This window comes from Sinohyriopsis cumingii, chromosome 8, assembly GCF_028554795.1.
Source record: "Sinohyriopsis cumingii isolate HCF-2022 chromosome 8, ASM2855479v2, whole genome shotgun sequence".
NCBI classification, from domain to species: domain Eukaryota; kingdom Metazoa; phylum Mollusca; class Bivalvia; order Unionida; family Unionidae; genus Sinohyriopsis; species Sinohyriopsis cumingii.
The window spans coordinates 48,613,836-48,633,932 of record NC_142968.1 but is presented as its reverse complement, the minus strand read 5'-3'; the positions used below and the strand labels follow the sequence as shown (position 1 = coordinate 48,633,932).

Here is a 20,097-nt window from a genome sequence, read left to right as displayed (position 1 = left end):
TTTGTACACCGTAAGAGAGATAAGCAAATATATATCTATATCTATATATCTATATATATGTGCACATTGGGCTGAGACCTATCAGCGAGCCTTAAGGTTCGTTATAAAACAATATAAATCTTGTCCATATAACTTCAAATGCGCATATTAGAGACTTTATAATTGCTGTTAGTACCGGCGTGTATTTTGTTCTTATGGTAGATACGAATAAATTAAACTCTTGAGAGAACCTCGTTCTTAGTTCTAAAACTTGTCCAGCTATCGACCACATTTCAACTTTTAGAAACAATCAATCTTTACACAGTATTGGTCGTTTATTCAAACCCTAGTAATCTGGCACTGGTTTCAGCTACAAAAAAAAAAAAAAAAAAAAAAAAAAAAAAAAAAAAAAATCAATCTCCATACGACATCTCTTGAATGAGAATTCCATGAGATGCTTCTTATATTTTCCTAATACGGTGACCGTTTTGTCCCCTTTGAAAATCCTTTACATCAATTTGTGTCGTAAACCTACCGTCTAATACACCCTACCACCACCACGAGCTATGAATGGCACCATCTGGGAGTACAGAACTGTCTGTCCCACTTGCCTCAGCTGTATTTACAATTTCCCCAAGAGATTTTAGTTCATTGTATATTTTGTTTACAAGAAAAGACTGATTAATTCCAGCCTGGCCTATCATAAGAAAATTCTGTCGATTTAAAAATGACGAGTTCTCCTGTTAGGATGGGGGGCATCGATATTCGTTGAAATTTTCACAATAGGCGGTTTTATTTGTTTTCCTTTTTGGGAGGGAGGGGAATCAAAACGAGTGGATGTATTCAGCCCGATCTTGATCAATACTAGTGGTATATTAAACTTGTCTTGCATCAATTCTGACTTCTCAAAATCATCTTGGCACGTATAAAACAGAACGACATCTATACAACGACTGTTGAATATGGCTGTAAGTGGGATATAAAACATTCTTCTGTCATTTATTTTCAGACAGTCCTTAGGATTGTTGAACTAACCCACACACCCACTCTATGGCTGTATCGTCCCTTGTCAAATGTTTATTTATGGTTTTCGCATAGGCAGACTTAAACTTGAAATTGCTGATTTTGCGCCAGGGGCTACCATTTCGAGGAAGAAATTACTATAATGGATGTTTTCAAGCTCTGCATACTGCAAAGTGAAATATTTAGGAAGATATATGAAGTATTGATCCTTTAAAAATAGGCCGTGAACTTGTGTTCCACCATACCAAGAACACTGATACAAATATTGTACAGGTAAGAAAATTTGTCAACAGGATGCCTGGATCGAATGACAACACAGCACGATGTGATGAATGATAAGTTATATACAGGGAATTAATATAATTTATACATATACATACACATACACATATACATTATATGCATACATACACATATATACATACATACACACATATATACACACACACACACACACACACACACTTACATATATAATACAGTGATTTTTTTCACGCTCCAAACATACGACTCATTCAAATACTCTCTCCATCTCCAAATATTCACAAGTAGGAAAACAAAATTGATTCTAATGAAAGTGAGATTCAAATAATCTCATATAAGCAAAAATAAAGGATTCAAATAATATGTATTCAAAATGACTCAGTTGTCATTTGTACAGCCGTATATATATATATATATATATATATATATATATATATATATATATATATATATATATATATATATATATATATATATATATATATAAACTTGCAAAACGTGTCCACTGACAAACCACACAGCTCTCCCGAATTCTTGGGTTAGCCCTCACTTGTATTGGCCGTACACACCATTCATGGATCCACCGTGCGCACAAGTTTACAAACTAGCGGTTTCGTCTTCGTATGGCCTTGATGGTTACATCATCTTCCATATCAACACACAGACTGCCAGACAGATAGCCTGTGATACGCGCACACACATCCACACCGACATCACACAATTCTCCTAGATTGAGTTGGCCCACTTGTATTGGCTACACCCTCCCTTCATGGATCGACCATGCGCACAGACATACGTACAGAGAGCTACAGACAGCTCTAAACAGCTTCCGACAGCTCTAAACAGCTTCCGACAGCTCTAAACAACTACAATAAAAGCAAACTGGTCATAATAATAGGTTCGGAATTAATATCTATAGATACGTGCTACCAATTAAACTCTAATAGCACCTTGTAATTCAAAAGTTCACAACGTTTCAAATCTGCGTAGTAATACAGGCATCATTTCACGATACGACATTAAAAACTGAATACGCTTCACATATCAAATAAAATACAAATCTAACACTTACCCTTATGGCTGGAGAACACAAATGGAGAATGTTCACTTGTTGACTAGATCCATAGACCAGTGTGACAGTTAGAAATGGAACTTGCCTTAAATCCACAAAAGAGTGAGTATTAGTCAGGGTAAAATACCCGTGTTAACCGTGCTTTTAGTGAATCTCGTCGCAATCTTATACGACGAGGTACATGTTAGTTCAGTTGCTTACCTAAAAAAAAAAAACAATTATTCACCCTAGGTAACGTTGTACGCATGTACGACGAAAATGATAAAATCGTTCTAAGGCGAAACCAAGTTATTTATTGCCTTATTATGTGACAATTTGGCTGGCTGACATGCTATTTGCAAAACAGTTATTAGTACAAGCAGGATGAAATAAAGAAAAATCAACTTTGAAAAGAATTGCAAATGCAGAAAAGTAGGATATGTGTGTGTGTGTGTGTGTGTGTGTGTGTGCGTGTGTGTGTGTGTGTGTGTGTGTGTGTGTGTGTGTGTGTTTGGCATTCATTATTCTTGTTTTCTACGCTGTTAGAGTTTTCTCCGCAAATATTCGAATCTATTTTTTAGTGGAATCAGCTTCTTTTCTTGAATGTGTGACCATGACCCTCAGCAACAGTTTTATTGAAAAACAATGCTAACCAAAAGTACGGTATTTTATGAAAGTACGTTTATTCTTAAAACCTGTCATATACGTTGCTTGGCAGCATAGTATATTGTTTGTGTGCAGGTGGGACTTTGCGATTTTATCTTCCGATACCAAAGTTAATCTGAAATCACAGTTTGAGGAAGGGCTGTTATAATTATTATGATGTTGTAATGATCTGACACAACCAAAGCTTGGTAGAAAAACAAAAGAAACCGATTGGTAACTTAAAGGAGCCCCAGTATTTTTACTGAATTGTAACAATTCCAGATCCGTAACAGGTGACAGTTTACAATCAGTGTCATAGCAGAAAATATGCATGATTCATAGCAATTGGCTTTATGCCAAGGAAGTTGTAAAACTTCTCCCAGTGTAATTTGCTCGCGGTCATGTTATGACAGTGTATATTTAAACCATGTGATGATGATGTTCGTCCATATGTGTCGATGAGGACCATTTAATGTCATCGATTCACTGGGGGTGGGTCCGGAGATGGCTGATCAGTCCGATCCGGGCCGGGAAGAGTCTGTTACAGTGGGGATATGTTTACAGGTTGCTGTCCTGGAATTGCGGAACTGCTGTTTCTGGATTTGCGCAGATCACGTTTTTCAGCTGCGTCCACCAGTCTTTTCTGTTCATATGCTTCTGCACCTGCATTGACTTGACTGCGTCAAGCAGATCGGTTAGCAGCCACACTCTCCCAGGTGTCAGGATCAATGCCTAGGTTCTTCAGCGAAGCCTTAAGAGTGTCATTGTCCCTCTTTTTTGACTACCGTGAGATCTCTTGCCTTGGTGTAGCTCTCCATAAAATACTTCTTAGGTAGGCGTTCTACCGGCATGCGGACAACATGGCCAGCCCATCGGAGTTGTGCCTTGCACAGCATGGTGTGGATGCTTGTCATGCCGGCCTTAGTGAACACCTCTGTGTTCGATATCATGTCATGCCATCTGATTTTCAGAAGTTTACTCAGGGAGCTCATATGGAAGTGGTTCAGGTGTTTGACATGGCGGCTATACACAGTCCATGTCTCGCAAGCATAAAGGAGGGTGGGGAGAACAACCGCTATGTAGACTTTGAGTTTGGTGGCAAGCTTTATGCCTCTCCTATCCCAAACATTTGAGCGGAGTCTGCCAAAGGCTATGCTGGCTGAACAACTTCCCATCCAGACGGTATCGGAGACCTACTCCAACATCGCTATCCTTGAAAGCATCCATCAACATTGCGGAGAAATTGAGGCTGAATAGAGTGGGGGCTAAAACGCATCATTGTTTCACACCATTCGTAACGGCAAAGGGTTTGGAATAGTTACCCTGATCCTGGATTCTGGCAAGCATGCCAACATGAAACTGCCTCAATATTTCACTGAAGACTTCTGGACATCCAATTTAGGCCATGATCTTCCAAAGACCTTCCCGGCTAACAGTGTCGAATGCATTACTCAGGGCCACGAAGGTGGTGTCGAGCTGGACATTTTGTTCAAAACACTTTTTGTGCATCTGCTTGGCAGCAAAGATCAGGCCGATGATGACCCTCTCCTTTCTGAAGCCACACTGACTTTATGGCAGTAGGCCATGATCAAGGTGCTTTGTGAGTCTGTTCAGCAGTAGCCTGGCGAGTACCTTGCCTTTGATGCAGAGTAGAGAGATTCCTCTATGTTTGTCGCATGATTGGCGATTGCCTTTGCGTTTGTAAATGTGGATGATGGATGCATCTTTAAATTCCTGGGGTATGCGTTTCATCTTCCACATCCTACAGAACATCTCTGTTTAGTCTTCCCATTAGCTATGGCCCACCAGACTTGTAAATCTCAGCTGAGATGGAGTCTGCTCCTGGAGCTTTCCCACTAGACAGGAATTCAATGGCCTTATGCGTTTCCAGCACTGTTGGAGGGTCAGCCAACCTATCGTTGATCTCCACCTAGGGTAGACGGTTGATCGCTTAATCGTTGATGGAAAAGGGTCTGTTGAGGATACCGTCAAAGTGTTCCGCCCAGCGATCCAGTATCTTCTCCTTCTCGGTTATGAGAGCGCTGCCATTGAAGCTCAAGAGTGGGGCTGTGTCTGATGTTACTGGGCCATAAACATCACGAAGAGCACTATATAAATTCTTCATGTCGTGTATGTCGGCAAAGAACTGGATATCATCAGCCTTTCGGCTCAGCCATGTGTCCTGCATTCCGCGCAGTTTCTTCTGCACAGCTTGGCGGACTCTGCGGAAGGCATCTTCTTTTTGCAGCGGACTTGGGGTCGATGTTGTATGCACGATGGACTGGATTTCTTCACAGTTCTCGTCAAACCAGTCTTGTTGCTTTCGCGCAGTGAAGCCAAGGGTTTCAGATGCAGTAGAGTACACCAGATGTTTGAAGGCCGCCAAGCATTTCTCTACGTCGTTGGTATCAGAATCTGTGGTTTCTAACTGGCTTGTCAGAGCTTCAGACAGAGCTTGCTCAGTGTTGCAGACTTTCAGCCTGAAGATGCTGAGTCGTTTTGGGACTTTAATTCCTTGTGGACGTCAGGGAGGTTGAATTCTACGATTCATCTTGGAAATCAGTAGCATGTGGTCTGCCCAGCAGTCAGCAAGTCACATGGCCTAGGTCACACGGACATCCTGCCTGTCAATCCTACGGACTAAGATGTTGTCGATCTGATGCCAATGCTTATACCGTGGGTGCATCCAAGTTGTTTTATTACGGTTAGGCAGACGGACGATGGTGTTTGTAATCAGGAGATCATATCGTGCGCACATCCTCAAGAACAGATGTCCATTACTGTTGCAATTGCCAATTCCATGTCTACCAATAACTCCCTTCCACGAGATGTGGTCCGCGCCAACACTGGCGTTAAAATCACCAAGAATTATCAGCTTGTCCTACTTTGGTACCAAAGCAATCAGGGCTTCCAGATCCTGGTAGAACTTGTCTAACTTGTTAAACCATATATGAAGTATCCCGTTTACATTTTTTTTATGGATTTAAAATTGTGAGTTAGGACCATTAAGGTCTGGTTGAAGTGGTGGCATGAAATAAAAGTATTTTTCTTGTCTGACTTAATAATCACTTTAATTTTAAGGACATCTATCCATAACCAACACTAGTGATTCTTGATAAACATCAGTGACGCTTGTCTGATATAGACCGAGGACATTTGCTTTCTTTCAAATGTTCGTTTTTACTGTATGAAGATATCATATACAGGTAAGATCCGTGAGCTTTTGAAAAGAAATTTTACAAACTCGTAACATTTTCTTTCCCTATAAGTTTCTTAAACATATATTGAGACTCGTAGCATGCGATTGGCTGTACTACGTCACGTGTAATTGATCTGGAATGCTTTAATACATTGGTAAAACCTGGGGACAAGTTTCACTATAAGCTATATATCATTGTGGCGATGGGAGTTTGGTGCCTTGCCTAGATTCGGTATTACACGGGCAGAATGCGAGCATGAGACTTTTGACTTGCTAGTCCAGCATGCTAACTACTGAGTCGTCGATGGTCCCGAAAACAAGGAAAACAAAGAGGAAAATGGCAAGAAGTAGCAATGATTTAGTAAGTTGAAGGGCTTAAACGCGGGCGATTGCGTAACTTTGAATCAATGGCGTGTCGTTCACTTTTAAAACGGCATCTATCTCAATGGCTTGTCCGTCATAATAATAATAATAATAATAATAATAATAATAATAATTATTATTATTATTATTATTATTATTATTATTATTATTATTATTATTATTATTCCTCATATTTAACTAAAAATTGCCTCTTTGATATGAGCAGGAATGTATTTAAAATAGAACTTTCAAGATTGTTTATTTTTTTTAAAAAAGAATTTAATGTGAAATTTAAAATTTAAGTCTGAATAAGACGGTGACGTGTACTATTAGACAGTATATTTAAGAAACGATGGCTTTTAGACTGTAGATTTATGACACATAGGCCATTAGACGGTAGATTTATGACACATAGGCCATTAGACGGTATATTTATGACGCGTCATTTGATAGAATGAATACTGCAATCATCACTGTACTGATAAATGAATAGAATATGTTGCCATGATTTTCATTGACGAGGTCATAAACGCTTTTAAATAAATTGTCAAAATATTTTCAATCAGTCAGGAGTAAAAACGTGTTCCAGTTAATGATATTCAAATCTACTCTCTAATAGCCCACGTGTCTTAAATCTACCTTCTAAAAGCACCCGTGTCATAAATAACCCGCGTGTCTTAAATCTACCTTCTAAAAGCACCCGTGTCATAAATAACCCGCGTGTCTTAAATCTACCTTCTAAAAGCACCCGTGTCATAAATAACCCGCGTGTCTTAAATCTACCTTCTAAAAGCACCCGTGTCATAAATAACTCGCGTGTCGTAAATCTGCCGTCTAATGACCAAGTGTCGAAAATATACTGTCTAACAGCCCACGTTTCGTAAATCTACCTTCTAATAGCCCACGTGTTACAAATCTATCGTCCAATGGCCCACGTGTCGCATATATCTACTGTCAAATAGCACACAGACACTATAAACTGTAAAAATAACTGAAGTATCTAATTGGCTTTCACAACTGATAAACATCTTTCCAAGACGAGGTCAGTTCAATACATTTTGTTTATCGGAAGGAACTATTTACCAATTACATTCGTGACATTAATTAAGACTTTAAGTCATTTAAAATAGCGAGCTCTATTTCGCTCGACGAGTCGTCCTCTGGCATTTTAAAATTCATAAAATAAAATTCATATCACATACCCGGGTATAGTGTCGTCCATTATTTATATTTATATCAGGTACACCTATAAAGATAGTGGACCCGTGAAGCACATGTGTTTGTGCCTCGGACAGCCAATTTTCTGGTGACATGCAACCATATCAAGCTTTTCGAACCACTTTTGACAAGGAAACCACTACATGCGTACTAAGTCTGGTGTAATCCTGGTTTACTTTACATGCGATTTTCAGCCATTTCACAACGAACACAAGCCCAGTTCAACGCCTTTTCTATTATCTGAATACCGTAAGGTCAAATTATTGAAAATGTTTGGAGTAATTATTTTATAAGACTAACCTAACAATCTTGAAACTTACAAGTCAGCATTGTACAACCAGAACAAAATCCGCACTTTTATATTAAATGTTTTTAAAAGTATATCAATACCAATACAATTAATGTTATCAGTCGCCAGTGCGATATAACCGTGTTAGATGACCTGAATGGTCCTTTACATTATGGTGTTGTTGTAGATCATTGTTAGTAATAGGGTCCATATGTGTGAAAATTTATATCCCTTTTGGAGGGGTAAGGCATTTCGAAAATATAGTTGGTACAATTTTTCAGGAGTTTCGTGCCCAAATATTGATGAGCATACGTCAATGTATGAGAAGAAGAGAAGATCCATTTAGGTACATAAATTATAGGTTACTGCCTTTTGTATGGGAAATATGGACGAGTCTTTTCTGAATAATACTGCACTATCTTTGGGAGTTCAGTATTTGTTAGAAGAAGAAAAAAAAAATTCATTTTTCCCCATACAAGTGCAGTGATCGTTTTATTATATACACATTTGGTTTTGCTACCTGTTGCTTAATAACAAAATACATTACCAGAAACAATGTATTTGAATTTATGCTGTATTCCAAAATAAATATCCAACCGTATAGTCATCGATTCACAGTATTATTGCGTACATAGCACCGCTCAGATATCTTTGAAATTGGTAGCTTACCGCTCAATAATTAAAAAAACAAACAAATCCCATCTTGCTGTATCTAACACTGAAATTTGAAATCATATTTTGAACGATTGCTCCATTGAACAAATTTCTCAGTTGGTTAGGAATGGAGGGATTCAGGGTTTCTTCCGCTAAATTATGGCTGTCTATTTCTGGGTGCTTTTCGCTGGATGTACATGTGGCTTGAGGGACTGGCGTTGACAAGAAGATGCTGATCTGTTTCTATTCTGCCACTTATAGTTTGGAATCGTAAGCTGGAAAAAAAAATGAAAATCTTTTAATTAAATTCTTAAGACGATGCTGGTTCAAAAATAGATTTTTAGTGAACATCAAATTATTTTTCTTTTAGAGTGCAGTACATTCTCATTTGGAGTGTGATTTCGGTTTCAAATATATTCTAGTTTATGGGTCTACATATACATTACATTTCCGCGTTGTGGATAAATATTTGGGAACTTCGTAATTCTTTCTAGCAGAAGTATCCAAGTATATTTTGAGGAGATTCAGGATGCAGAGCGGCATGTAGATTTATTCTCATTATTATTTTTACCAGTTATAGATGACATATTTTTATGTCCAGTCACTTGCATGATCATTGTCGGCGGCACCTCAGCTTTCGACTGAATGGTTGGAGATTCTCCCCTGGATTTCTGTTCTTTCTGAGGCCCATTCCATCATAGATCCCAGCTGATTAACCCCCATGGGTCAGGGATAATACCTACAATTTTTAACATTTTGTACATTAAAATACATTTTTACTTAAAATTTCTTCCAATGTACACATACAACTTTTAAAATTAAATAAAGTTCCTTTGACTTTGTAACAAATCTTTGTTTTTTTATTTTATTGCAACGTTCATTCATGCATTTGATTATGGAAATTGTTTAGTATATGCAGAGTATTCATTTTATTGCATATTGTCCCCCTCCTTTTTTGATTTTCAAATCCGTTTATTTTTGTTCATTCATTATATTGTCTGAAAAATAATTGCGACTTTTTATTTTTTTTAATAATTGTTTTTGAAATAAGGACAGTAATTGAATCTTTAGAAATATGATTAGCATATCTGAGAAGCTTCTGCCAGTTTCTGCATTGCGATTGGGGTCAAATAAAAGGGGCTATCTTCATCCATCAGTTACAATTGTCTTCGTTTCAAATAGCCTACTGCAGGTAAATGTAAACTGGCTCTCGTTCCAGTGCCTTTCCGGTGTAACAAATGCAGTGTTGATCTGTTGTCATCCCTCTGAGTACCGTCAAAGGTTGTGCTTTCCCTCTCAGCACATTAAATATACTGGGTACCGGAGGAATCTGTGAAAACTGGTACATCTCCAAACTTTAATTTTCCCCCAAAAAGTAGAACAGGGTCAATTGCGAAGCACTGGACGTGTGAGAAACCATTTCACCAGCTGAAAATAAAGCTTGTTCGTCATCGTGGCATATCGTTGTAAGGATATGTGTACACTTTCCTCGGGATGTATCTACATTGTTTATCAATGATGCAAAGCCGCAAATCATGTCAACATTATATGGTAAATATCTCGGTTACCTGGTACCCATACTGTGATGTATTTAATGTTATGTTGATGTTGTTTCTTAAACATATTATAACAGTGTAAAACCGATTATTATTAATTAAATATGAAAATGTCCAAATGCCCCCCCCCCCCCCCCCATTACACCCCCCTCCCCCCATCGGAGCAAGATACGGGCTAAAATCTATGACATGACTAGCGTAGAGAATGTTCGTTTGTGTCATCACATGATATCTCTGAACTTATGCATGACGTCAGAGTTAAGTCAAACCGACCAAATAATGAGAGAGAGACAGAATTGAAACCTAAATTTCTAAATTGATTCCAATGTTTGTATGTCGAATCATTTGTAATATTTTCGGTTAAGTTCAAATGAAGTAAACAGAAACCTTGTATTTTTATGTCGAAGCTACATCATGTCAATGGGAAATAAGCGATAAGATAGCTTATGCTCTGTCAATATGACTGAACTAGTTGTCCCTACCCCACCTCTGGAAATTTATAGTTAACGCTACGATGGAGAAGGATATAAAACTTCCAATGAGTAATAAAATCGTTGTACAGTCTTTTAAGGTGAATGAGATGGGAATTGAATTCTCTCCTAGCTTTCGTATTTTCTTTGGCTGATCCCGCTGGCAACACAAAATTTAGGAGAGTGGTAAACGTCCAAACACTCTCACACAGTAACTAATACTATCTTGCATTTTTCGAGTAAATTATATACAATTCTAAATAAAATGTCCCTTTAATTCCCGTCCCGTAACGAAAATGCATGCCAAAAAAGTGAAAACAACAAATGTGCACATCATTATTACATAATATACCCTAATGGTAAAGTTCAAAGAAAATAAAGTTAAAATCCATTACCCAAGTAAGGAGCCGTGATGATGTCGGGCTGTACCATTCAGTAGAAGGAAGAGGGTCACTATTGGCTTAAGGAAATTTTATCTCCCCATCCCACCCAACCCTCTTGGGCAGAGATTAGTACATGCTGCACTGACCTTAGCAACCTTGAGGCCCGATTTTGGTCATTTTGGCGGAGGCCCTGCATTTACTCGCGGAGCCAAATGTAAGCATGGCATTTGGAAAAAAAACTTTTAAACACGTTTTATATAATATTGAGCTTAAAATGTATTCTGTCGCGTTAAAAGTACTTTCTCTCTGCAGATATGTTTTTAAACATTATTAACGCGCGGGGCCCCTGTGAGCGCAGGGCTCGATTGGGCCAAATCGGTCCAACCGGCCCAAGGTGAGCCATGAGTACATGCTAAAAATATAAAACATTTGGCAAGAAATTTACATCTAGATTGGGCAAAATTGGATTTAAACATAAGAAAATGCCATGTCGTAATTAGAAGAAAGAACGTCCCTCGTGGTGTTTTAGAGAAACTTCAATATACAACAAAGCCTGGGACGAGATAGGAAAAACAGAGCTCAAAGAAACACGCATGTTAATGGAAAAGGAATGGGAGTTCATTGGTAAAGTTCCTACCATTACAAGTATGCTCAGACGCGACTGTGAGGTGTCCACACATAAATGGTTAAGATCCATAATAAACAAATTCAAGACATTTATCTCCCGATTCACAGTAGAATATTTCACCTTTTTGACGATGGCCTCACTTTACAACTAAGCAGACGGTTGTTGTTCTAGCATACAACAATTGAACGGAACACAAAATTATAGTTCACTCAGGTCATACATTTCTCCTACTACAGTGTTTGGATGTGCACATTCAGGAAACAGAAAAAGGGTAATTTAAGATAAATAAAACTCTATTATAATCAAAATATTGGCAATTTATGATAGAGTTTCCCGAAAGTTTGGTATGGTTGAAATTAGTCTCATCACCTTATGTCAGTGACATTCGGATGAAGTTGGAGTTTTCTGAATTAATAGTCAAATTTTGAAACATAAAGCTTCCGATTCGAAGCAAGCCCTTGTCAGTAATGTTACTATACGCAACGGATCGCGATAATGATGTAGTGCTCCAAGGACACTGAAGCAGAAGTTATCTCATGGGCTAATTTTCATGCCTCGGAGACTCTGATATCTTCATAAACTTTGACCTAGCTGCTAAACAGCCTGTATTATTCTTCACGTTCAAGTAGCATAACAGTTAGATTGGAAATAGATCCAGAAACAACGCTCGAATTAGAACTTAATTGGCAAAATAAGTTAGAATTAATATTTTTTTTATATAAAAAGTCCAGCATAGGTCGAAAATGAAATATTACGTATTGTATTTGCTCTTTCACTGCTGCAAAGTTAGTCAGCTTCCATAACTCGCCTATAATTCATCGTCGGTGAACGTCTTATTATGTATAAATGTATTTAACGAATCTGGTGCCGAAACATTTCAAACACTACAGTGTATTTATTCCGTTCTTTTTGCCTTCACCCTTCAATCTTCAGCTTATTTGCAGGAGACTGTCCTCAACTGACTGTTGTTAAATGGGTAAAACTTTGAGGATATTTTGATCATTCCTTTTAAATACTATCCCGCCATATACTGTACTCATATATTTAAGTTAGAAGATATCAGTGGTATCTGGTCATTCTAGAGTTTGAATGTAGAGAGGTTTCTCTTATTGTTTTAATAAAAAAAAACCAAGATTTCTATGCTGCAGTTTTCATAAGTTATTAAACCTTAAAATTCCTCACCAACTAGTTTGTTCATCATTTTTGTTTTCTATCAGCGAATCATTTTCATTATCCTCGTATTGCTTGTTTTATCAAATGAGGAATCCACGAACTTTATATGACTCTCATCATGTGCTACTCCCCCACGCTACTCACTTTCTCGACATGATATAGTAAATACTGTGTTAAGACTACCACTAAACCAGCAAAACAATACAAGAAGTTAATTGTTATTTGATGATGTCAGAGGAACCAACCTTCCATCGTTTCTGACTACAAAGAGATCTGTTCAACTGATGGTCTGACACCTTGACTAAGTTTAATAGGCACTTGGTGGATATTATAGAGCCCTTTATACAGTGCTCAGGCCATGATGACACAAGAAATGAACTTTGAATATTGCATGGTAGATCCATCATGTCCTTGGTTTGAGGAATAATGGAGAGAAAACTTGTTGTATTCTATCAAACCAGACTGTCTTGAACAATCAGTACTAAAGATTTCAATGCCACTTTTGATTGGAGCATAGTTGTATAGATAGCATTTTGTATTCTATCTTTATTATTAATGTAATGTATGTGATCAAATAAGACAGCTGTATTGTTGATGGTGGCAAGATCGATTTCCAAATTTTAAACTGCTCAGACATTTTGCATATAAATTGTATGACTCGTTTTATTTATAGTGAATGGCCTCTCTTAACTATAAAGAGAGGCTAGTGTGTGCTTTCATTGCATGCGTGACACCTTAACTAAATGTTTGTATGGGATGTTTCCACAGACATCAGGAGCGTGTACTCAAATACATACAATGCACCTTGGTTGAAATTTCAATATTTTACATAAAGAAAATAAAAGGGCAAAAGTCACGCATTCGGTCTCGTGCGGTTGACATGCACAAAGCATATGATGTATAGGGTTTTCCCTACGCACAAAATGAGACTTACCTTCATAATTATGTAGGATGAACGATTTTGTTAGACGCAGCTAGGAAATCAGAATGGAGGATATGGATGTGTACATGTTTTGTAACGTCTGATTCGCACTGTACACGCTCAAACTGTAATGACTTAAGCATTCTTTAGAAACTTTTAGTTAAAATTGTATCTGAGGATAACAGTTTAAGCTAGCAAACCTGTAAAACATTGGACAAAATAACTGATTTTAAAAATAATTTTATTTTGATGTGTAGGCGTGGATATGATTTATTTTAGGATTTGTTGATGAAGTGGTGAAACACTGATGCTGTGTTCTGCGTCAGCTGACGCTATTACAAGATTTGATGGCATAGGAAAGAATCAACTCTGGAAGAATATACTCTGCATCTCTACATGTATGTATGTATGTATGTATGCATGCATGCATGCATTGTATGTATGTATGTACGTATGTATGAATGTATGTATGCATTTTTAATATGTATGTATGTATGCATGCATTGTATGTATGTATGTATGTATGTACGTATGTATGTATGTATGTATGTATGTATGTATGTATGCATTTTTAATATATATATATTTGTGTATGTCTGTGTGTGTGTGTGTGTGTGTGTGTGTGTGTGTTACTGTCATTTTACTCGGAGTATCGGAGTAAGTTTTCTTCATGTATTGATATACCCACGTGATTTTCTTTCTATATGCATATGTTATTTTATCAGGCATATTAGTGTTCGTTCATGGTATCCTACACGCGCATGATGTTAAATGTTTTTATGTAGGGTAGGGCTTTATCTAAGTTGTATAACCTGCAGCCCACTCACAATTATTTCGTAAATATGGAGGTAAGATATATTTAACGTTAACATGACACCAATCAATGTGCTAATCAAGTCGACTTATTTTGTGCTTTCGGATTTGCACTCTCGCATACAGAAGACGACCATCTTCGTGTGTCCTAAACCTTTGCCCTTGCCATCCAGTTGTGGTGGAATAGAACTCTTATATACACACACGTCAATTGTTTTTAGTTTTCCATTTCATTTTATTTCTATTTTAATTTTATTTTTTAGCTTTGTGATACTTCGGGATGTTATAGTTTTTATCTACAGCAGAAGATTATTTCTTCACCCAAGGCCGTCCACAGAAATATTTCGGGGTCGGGGGTTGTGGAAAACATGTATAGTTCATCTTTTAAATTTTATTGATGTAGGCCTTAACATTTTTAGATATGAAATCCCTGCGGTTGGGGTGGAAAGCGGGCAAATGTCCGCCCCTTTGGGCCTATGTGTGGGCGGCTGTCTTCACCTTTCTTTGTATGGTGATCCTTGGCTTCGATGAATGCATTGGTTACGTTTGAAGGAAATTTATTCAATCAGGTATGAAGTTATCGGTGTGCATTCAGCTACAATGGATTGCTATTGTGGCCTAAGTAGTTAGAGCGTCCGACTCTGATGCGGTTGATTGTGGGTTCGAACCCCAGCCGAGTGATATGCAAGACTTTAAGAAATGGTGCTAGAAGCTGCATCGCTTGGCGCTTATCATTAAGACATTAAGAGGTTGGTGTTAGAACTGGTCTGCCAGGCGTCACGATAATGTAACTGGGTGGGACGTGATACAACATGTCTGAGAAATGATGTACCAGTGCTAGACGTCACTATAAAATGGCACACTGAGGACATCATAGCGATATGAATAAATTGTTAAAGGCTACGTTAAAATTCTCTCTCTCTCTCTCTCGCTCTCTCTCTCTCTCTCTCTCTCTCTCTCTCTCTCTCTCTCTCTCTCTCTATATATATATATATATATATATATATATATATATATATATATATATATATATATATATATATATATATAGATGCATGATATAAACTCAGGCGGTGAATACAAAGCGAATACAAACCACCGCTGGTATGAAAGTAAACTATTTAACTGGATAAAATTCTGCGGTGCGCATAGTTTTCTAGAATCATCGTTTCTCTGGATGAAATCGAATTGTGTGTGTTGCTTGTCATGTTATCAACAGTCGACAAGATATATGAGGCTTGAGTGGTTACTTGACATCGCCGTGAGAATGTAAATGTGAAAAGGTTGGATCCGATGCTCAATACATACTGAATACTGGATGAAAGATATCTGTATCAAGAGTCGATATGTTTGCTCACACAGTTGTACAGTAAATGATACATTTCTCGTTATTTCTCTGGAGCAGAGTGAAGTTTGCCTGAACTTCACTCTGCAAAAGTGCAAAATTACAGGTAAGGTTTTACAATCGTATACTCTTTAAATATACTATTGATCGTTGTTGTTGAAGTTGCGATGTATAATTATCAAAGTAATATATATATATATATATATATATATATATATATATATATATATATATATATATATGTGTGTGTGTGTGTGTGTGTGTGTGTGTGTGTGTGTACATAGTTTTAACTTAGGCAAATGGGATAAGAATGTATGAATAAGCAATTTAGCAGAGACAGATAATACGAATCCCTCAGTTTAGTGGTTTTAGTAGCACAGTCAGTAGTAGTAGTAGTAATTGTAGCGATGTGAACTCCTCATTGCTTTTGATCGGAAAGATAATTATGTTTGAGAGAGAGAGAGAGAGAGAGAGAGAGAGAGAGCACCTTAGTGGGCAGGTATATTTTATTTACAGGTACAGTCTATTAATTGATTTATAATCTGACCGTTGAAAAGTTTGTCATAATACGGAGTTTTGTCTTTTCTATAAATATGTGGCTATAGAAATAGCAAGAGTGCAGGGCCAGCAAACACTTTATTCGTTTTTCTGGTTCATTTACTCTGTGGATAACCTGTCTCGCATAAATCATGCTGATATTAACTATATGAAAGATGATACATACAAACTGCATAGGGCTTGCTGTGTTGTTTCCTGCACTGCTGTTAACTGTATATTCGTTCATATTCTGTACCAAATGAACTTAAAAAAATTGTTCGTTGATTTTATTGTTGGCACAAATCCGTTTCTTTAATTTCCGTCTAGACTTTTATATCGTTTCTCAGCCATTAATACATTATTATTATTATTATTATTATTATTATTGTCATTATTATTATTATTATTATTATTATTATTATCATTACTACTACTATTATTATTGTCATTATTATTATTATTATTATTATTATTATTATTATTATTATTATTATTATTATTATTGTCATTATTATTATTATTATTATTATTATTGGTAGTAGTAGTGGAACTTGGCATCTGTCCCTTATACGCAGAATAGTAGCTTTAAAAAGATAGATTCATTTCTGTAAATGTTTGGCACTGAGGATGTCCAGATAGGGCTGGAAGTTTTCTTTGCATTATTTTGCTAGTGGAGAAACTACTAATTTGCAAATAGGATTGGCACTTGAATTTATATTTACCCCAGGATTGTTGGAGTAACTTTCAGTTTAATAAATGCAAGTTTCATTATTACTTTCAAATAAAAATATGCATGCACATTTGAATTTATTTTATATACAGCTGATATCTGAATATCAATTGACAAGTAAATGTGGAATGCAATTCCAACCACAGAAAGATGTATACATTATTGTAAATATATAACAAAACAAATGTTTGTAGGCCACAAGGACACATTTTCAAAACTAGTGTGATACATTTGTATCTGAAAAACTTATTTTTATATATGACATAAATATCTACAACCTTAAAAAAAAAATCTAGCACAGCAAAACTCACCAGAGGTTTACATAAATGAGGATATATTCTGAGAAATATGTCCATATTCCAGCTCGAAAATGTAGTGTAATAAAGGAGATAGTTTGCATCCGATTGAGACCTGCTGGTTGTTCAAGATCCACTGTCTATTACAAATAGGTATATGTATATGCATGGTCAAAGTATAATGTGTCATTTAAAGAAATTATGTCATGACAAACGGACAATAGCAACGCTAGTCTGACAAATTACCTCTAATAACATTACGGATTTGACGAGGATTCATCTGACTACGACAAAGAAAGCTTCGTGTTACGTTCCGGTGTAGCGCATGCGTATTTGCTAAATAGTATGCGCAGTTCATGTGCTTCGCTGCTGTATAATCTATGATTGGACAACATTATCACTCGCATAAAATTTGTAAAAGCTTACATTTTACACAACAAACTAGCATTTTCGGAGTATGAGAGTGCCTGATTCTAACCCCAAAGAACCGGAAAATGAAGTTGTTTTCGAGAAGTATCTTCTCAAAGAAGTTGGAATTTTTTTATTGCATTGACATTGTTATAGTTTCGATGCGGCCAGCACCCAGTTAGTTGAGCAGTTCAGTTGTAAGCCTTTGAGGAAACATTCTAATGCATATACATTCAAAATGTCAGTGGGTTTTTTTACGCCACACCTCTGATGTTGCGATATGCTTGACATGTGACATACTAACCCCTACGGGCATATTGGAGGTTTCCATACTGGCTTATACCTACTTCATCATCCCTTCATCGTGACCCTAAAGTCCTAATTCACATATGTTATAATTTGTCAGCAGCAGCTGGCAAACAGCTTGAGCTTTCTAAATATTTGTACATGTATTGTGAAATATTTGACCACGAAGTGAAAAAGGGCTCTTACAATCAAAGGACTAAACGTTGCGAACGCAGCCCTGACGTACACACTTGGGGAATGCATTCCTTATTTAATGCAAAGAATGTTTGGGCATTTTTGGAGCATCAAGAGGTAAAGTTTTTACTTTTTTTTTGTTATGATTTAACACTAGTCATACGTTTTCTTAGTAATGGTGAACTAAATATGGATTCAAGTAAAATATATTCAGAAATAAAACTGAGGAGAACGGGGGTGAGGTGAAACTTTAATGAAGATAATGTAATTATCTAAATTTTATTTGATGATAGAAGTAGGAGTAGGAAGGGGAGGGGGAGGAATGACTGTACCGTTTGTAGTAAACTTGTTTTGGTTAAGATTGAAGAAAACATATTCTCGCTATAAGTTAGAGATGAAAGACTATATGGATGAAATGGACCAATTGTAGGCGTGGGTTGTTCCTAAACTACTCTACGTAATCGATGCGATTGCAGTATTAACGACAGTGTAAACAAAACTAACTGTAGAAATGGAAGACAACTAAAAAGCAAAGATATAACGAGTGTGGCAATGTTATCTGTTATCCAAATATCGTTATCAAAACAAAGTCATGTGTTATCGGCAGAACTTTATATCAAGTCATCTGTCATCGGCGGGACGTTATCTTGATCAAGTCATATGTTATCGTCTTAACGCACCTGCATGAATATACAAGCTATGGACTTTACGTCATCTGTATGGATGAAACGGTCAAAGCTCTAGTGACTGTAATTTTTCAATGTTAGTTTGAAAGCTTGAATCTACGATATAATCCCAAATAGGCCTTTTCTAAATGAATCTGCTAAATATCGGGCGCAGAAAGCTGTCAAATAGACCAGGTTTAGCAAACGTATCTGTCTGATGGTTTGCTTTTAAGCAATGTGTGTTAATAATCTGGGCACTTTAAAACTCTCTATACATAACTGCAGTTCTTAAAGAATGAGTAAAATAGATGGACGCGGACGAAACGAATCACATCCAATGACCTTGACTGCTTATGCATCATATCACCTCAAATTGTCCTCAAAACTATGTCATTTTGTATAATATTGGACAGTAAACACGAAATCAAATCGTAGCATTTGTTACAAAAACGGACATTACTTGAAGTCAATAATAGACAATACCTTCTGACATTCATTTCGATATGCTTGGCTAAATGAAACTTTACTTTTCAAGCTCTTCCTATTGATATTACTCATAACATTCTGTGTTAAGGCCTTCCAACCATGTATTGCATTGTAATACAGTGATGTAGAGGATGAAACACCAACTAGGACTTTATGAAACGCGTGATGTTTCTTCTTTGAATTTGTGATTGGTGTAACCTCTCCTGAAACTCGTAGATTCAAAACATAAGGTCATGATAACGTAATTAATAATATTTCTGGAAATTTTGTAAAATCCCTCACAAATACATTTGCATCGATACACTGCTTAAATGTTTGAATCACCTTCTGATAGTTCCTCGTTTCGTTCAGTATACATTTCCAACTTGCCTCGGGATGCTAACTGTTTTGTGAAAGCTGGCGTGTTCTCTGTTCAAGTATTTAACATGTGCGGTGTATCGTTATTGATAATATTTTCGTTTGATCAAAGCACTTTTGAAAAAGTCTTCATAAAAGTGTCAAAGAAAATATGAACTGTAAA

The 20,097-nt window shown here is 36.8% G+C and overlaps 1 protein-coding gene and 1 long non-coding RNA gene across 12 annotated transcripts in view; one reads left to right on the top strand and one right to left on the bottom strand.

Annotated features, from left to right (window-relative positions):
* Positions 1 to 8,591: 8,591 nt before the first annotated feature.
* Positions 8,592 to 20,097, bottom strand: part of LOC149793450 (uncharacterized) — a 79,910-nt gene continuing 68,404 nt past the window's right edge. The window contains exons 1-3 of one of the 5 annotated variants that reach the window (XR_016422799.1): positions 13,830 to 13,925; positions 9,257 to 9,424; positions 8,592 to 8,960 (exon numbers count right to left, since the gene is read on the bottom strand). This is a non-coding gene — a long non-coding RNA (uncharacterized LOC149793450). Of the gene's footprint in view, positions 8,961 to 9,256; positions 9,425 to 13,829; positions 13,926 to 20,097 lie in introns of those variants that run through there. The other 4 variants (XR_016422798.1, XR_016422802.1, XR_016422795.1 and 1 more) reach the window with 4 other exon arrangements.
* Positions 14,090 to 20,097, top strand: part of LOC149793449 (uncharacterized) — an 86,134-nt gene continuing 80,126 nt past the window's right edge. Inside the window, exon 1 of one of the 7 annotated variants that reach the window (XR_016422791.1) lies at positions 14,090 to 14,215. The gene's annotated coding sequence lies outside the window, so the exon portion shown is untranslated. Of the gene's footprint in view, positions 14,216 to 15,769; positions 16,082 to 17,540; positions 18,544 to 20,097 lie in introns of those variants that run through there. The other 6 variants (XM_089967444.1, XR_016422793.1, XM_089967445.1 and 3 more) reach the window with 6 other exon arrangements.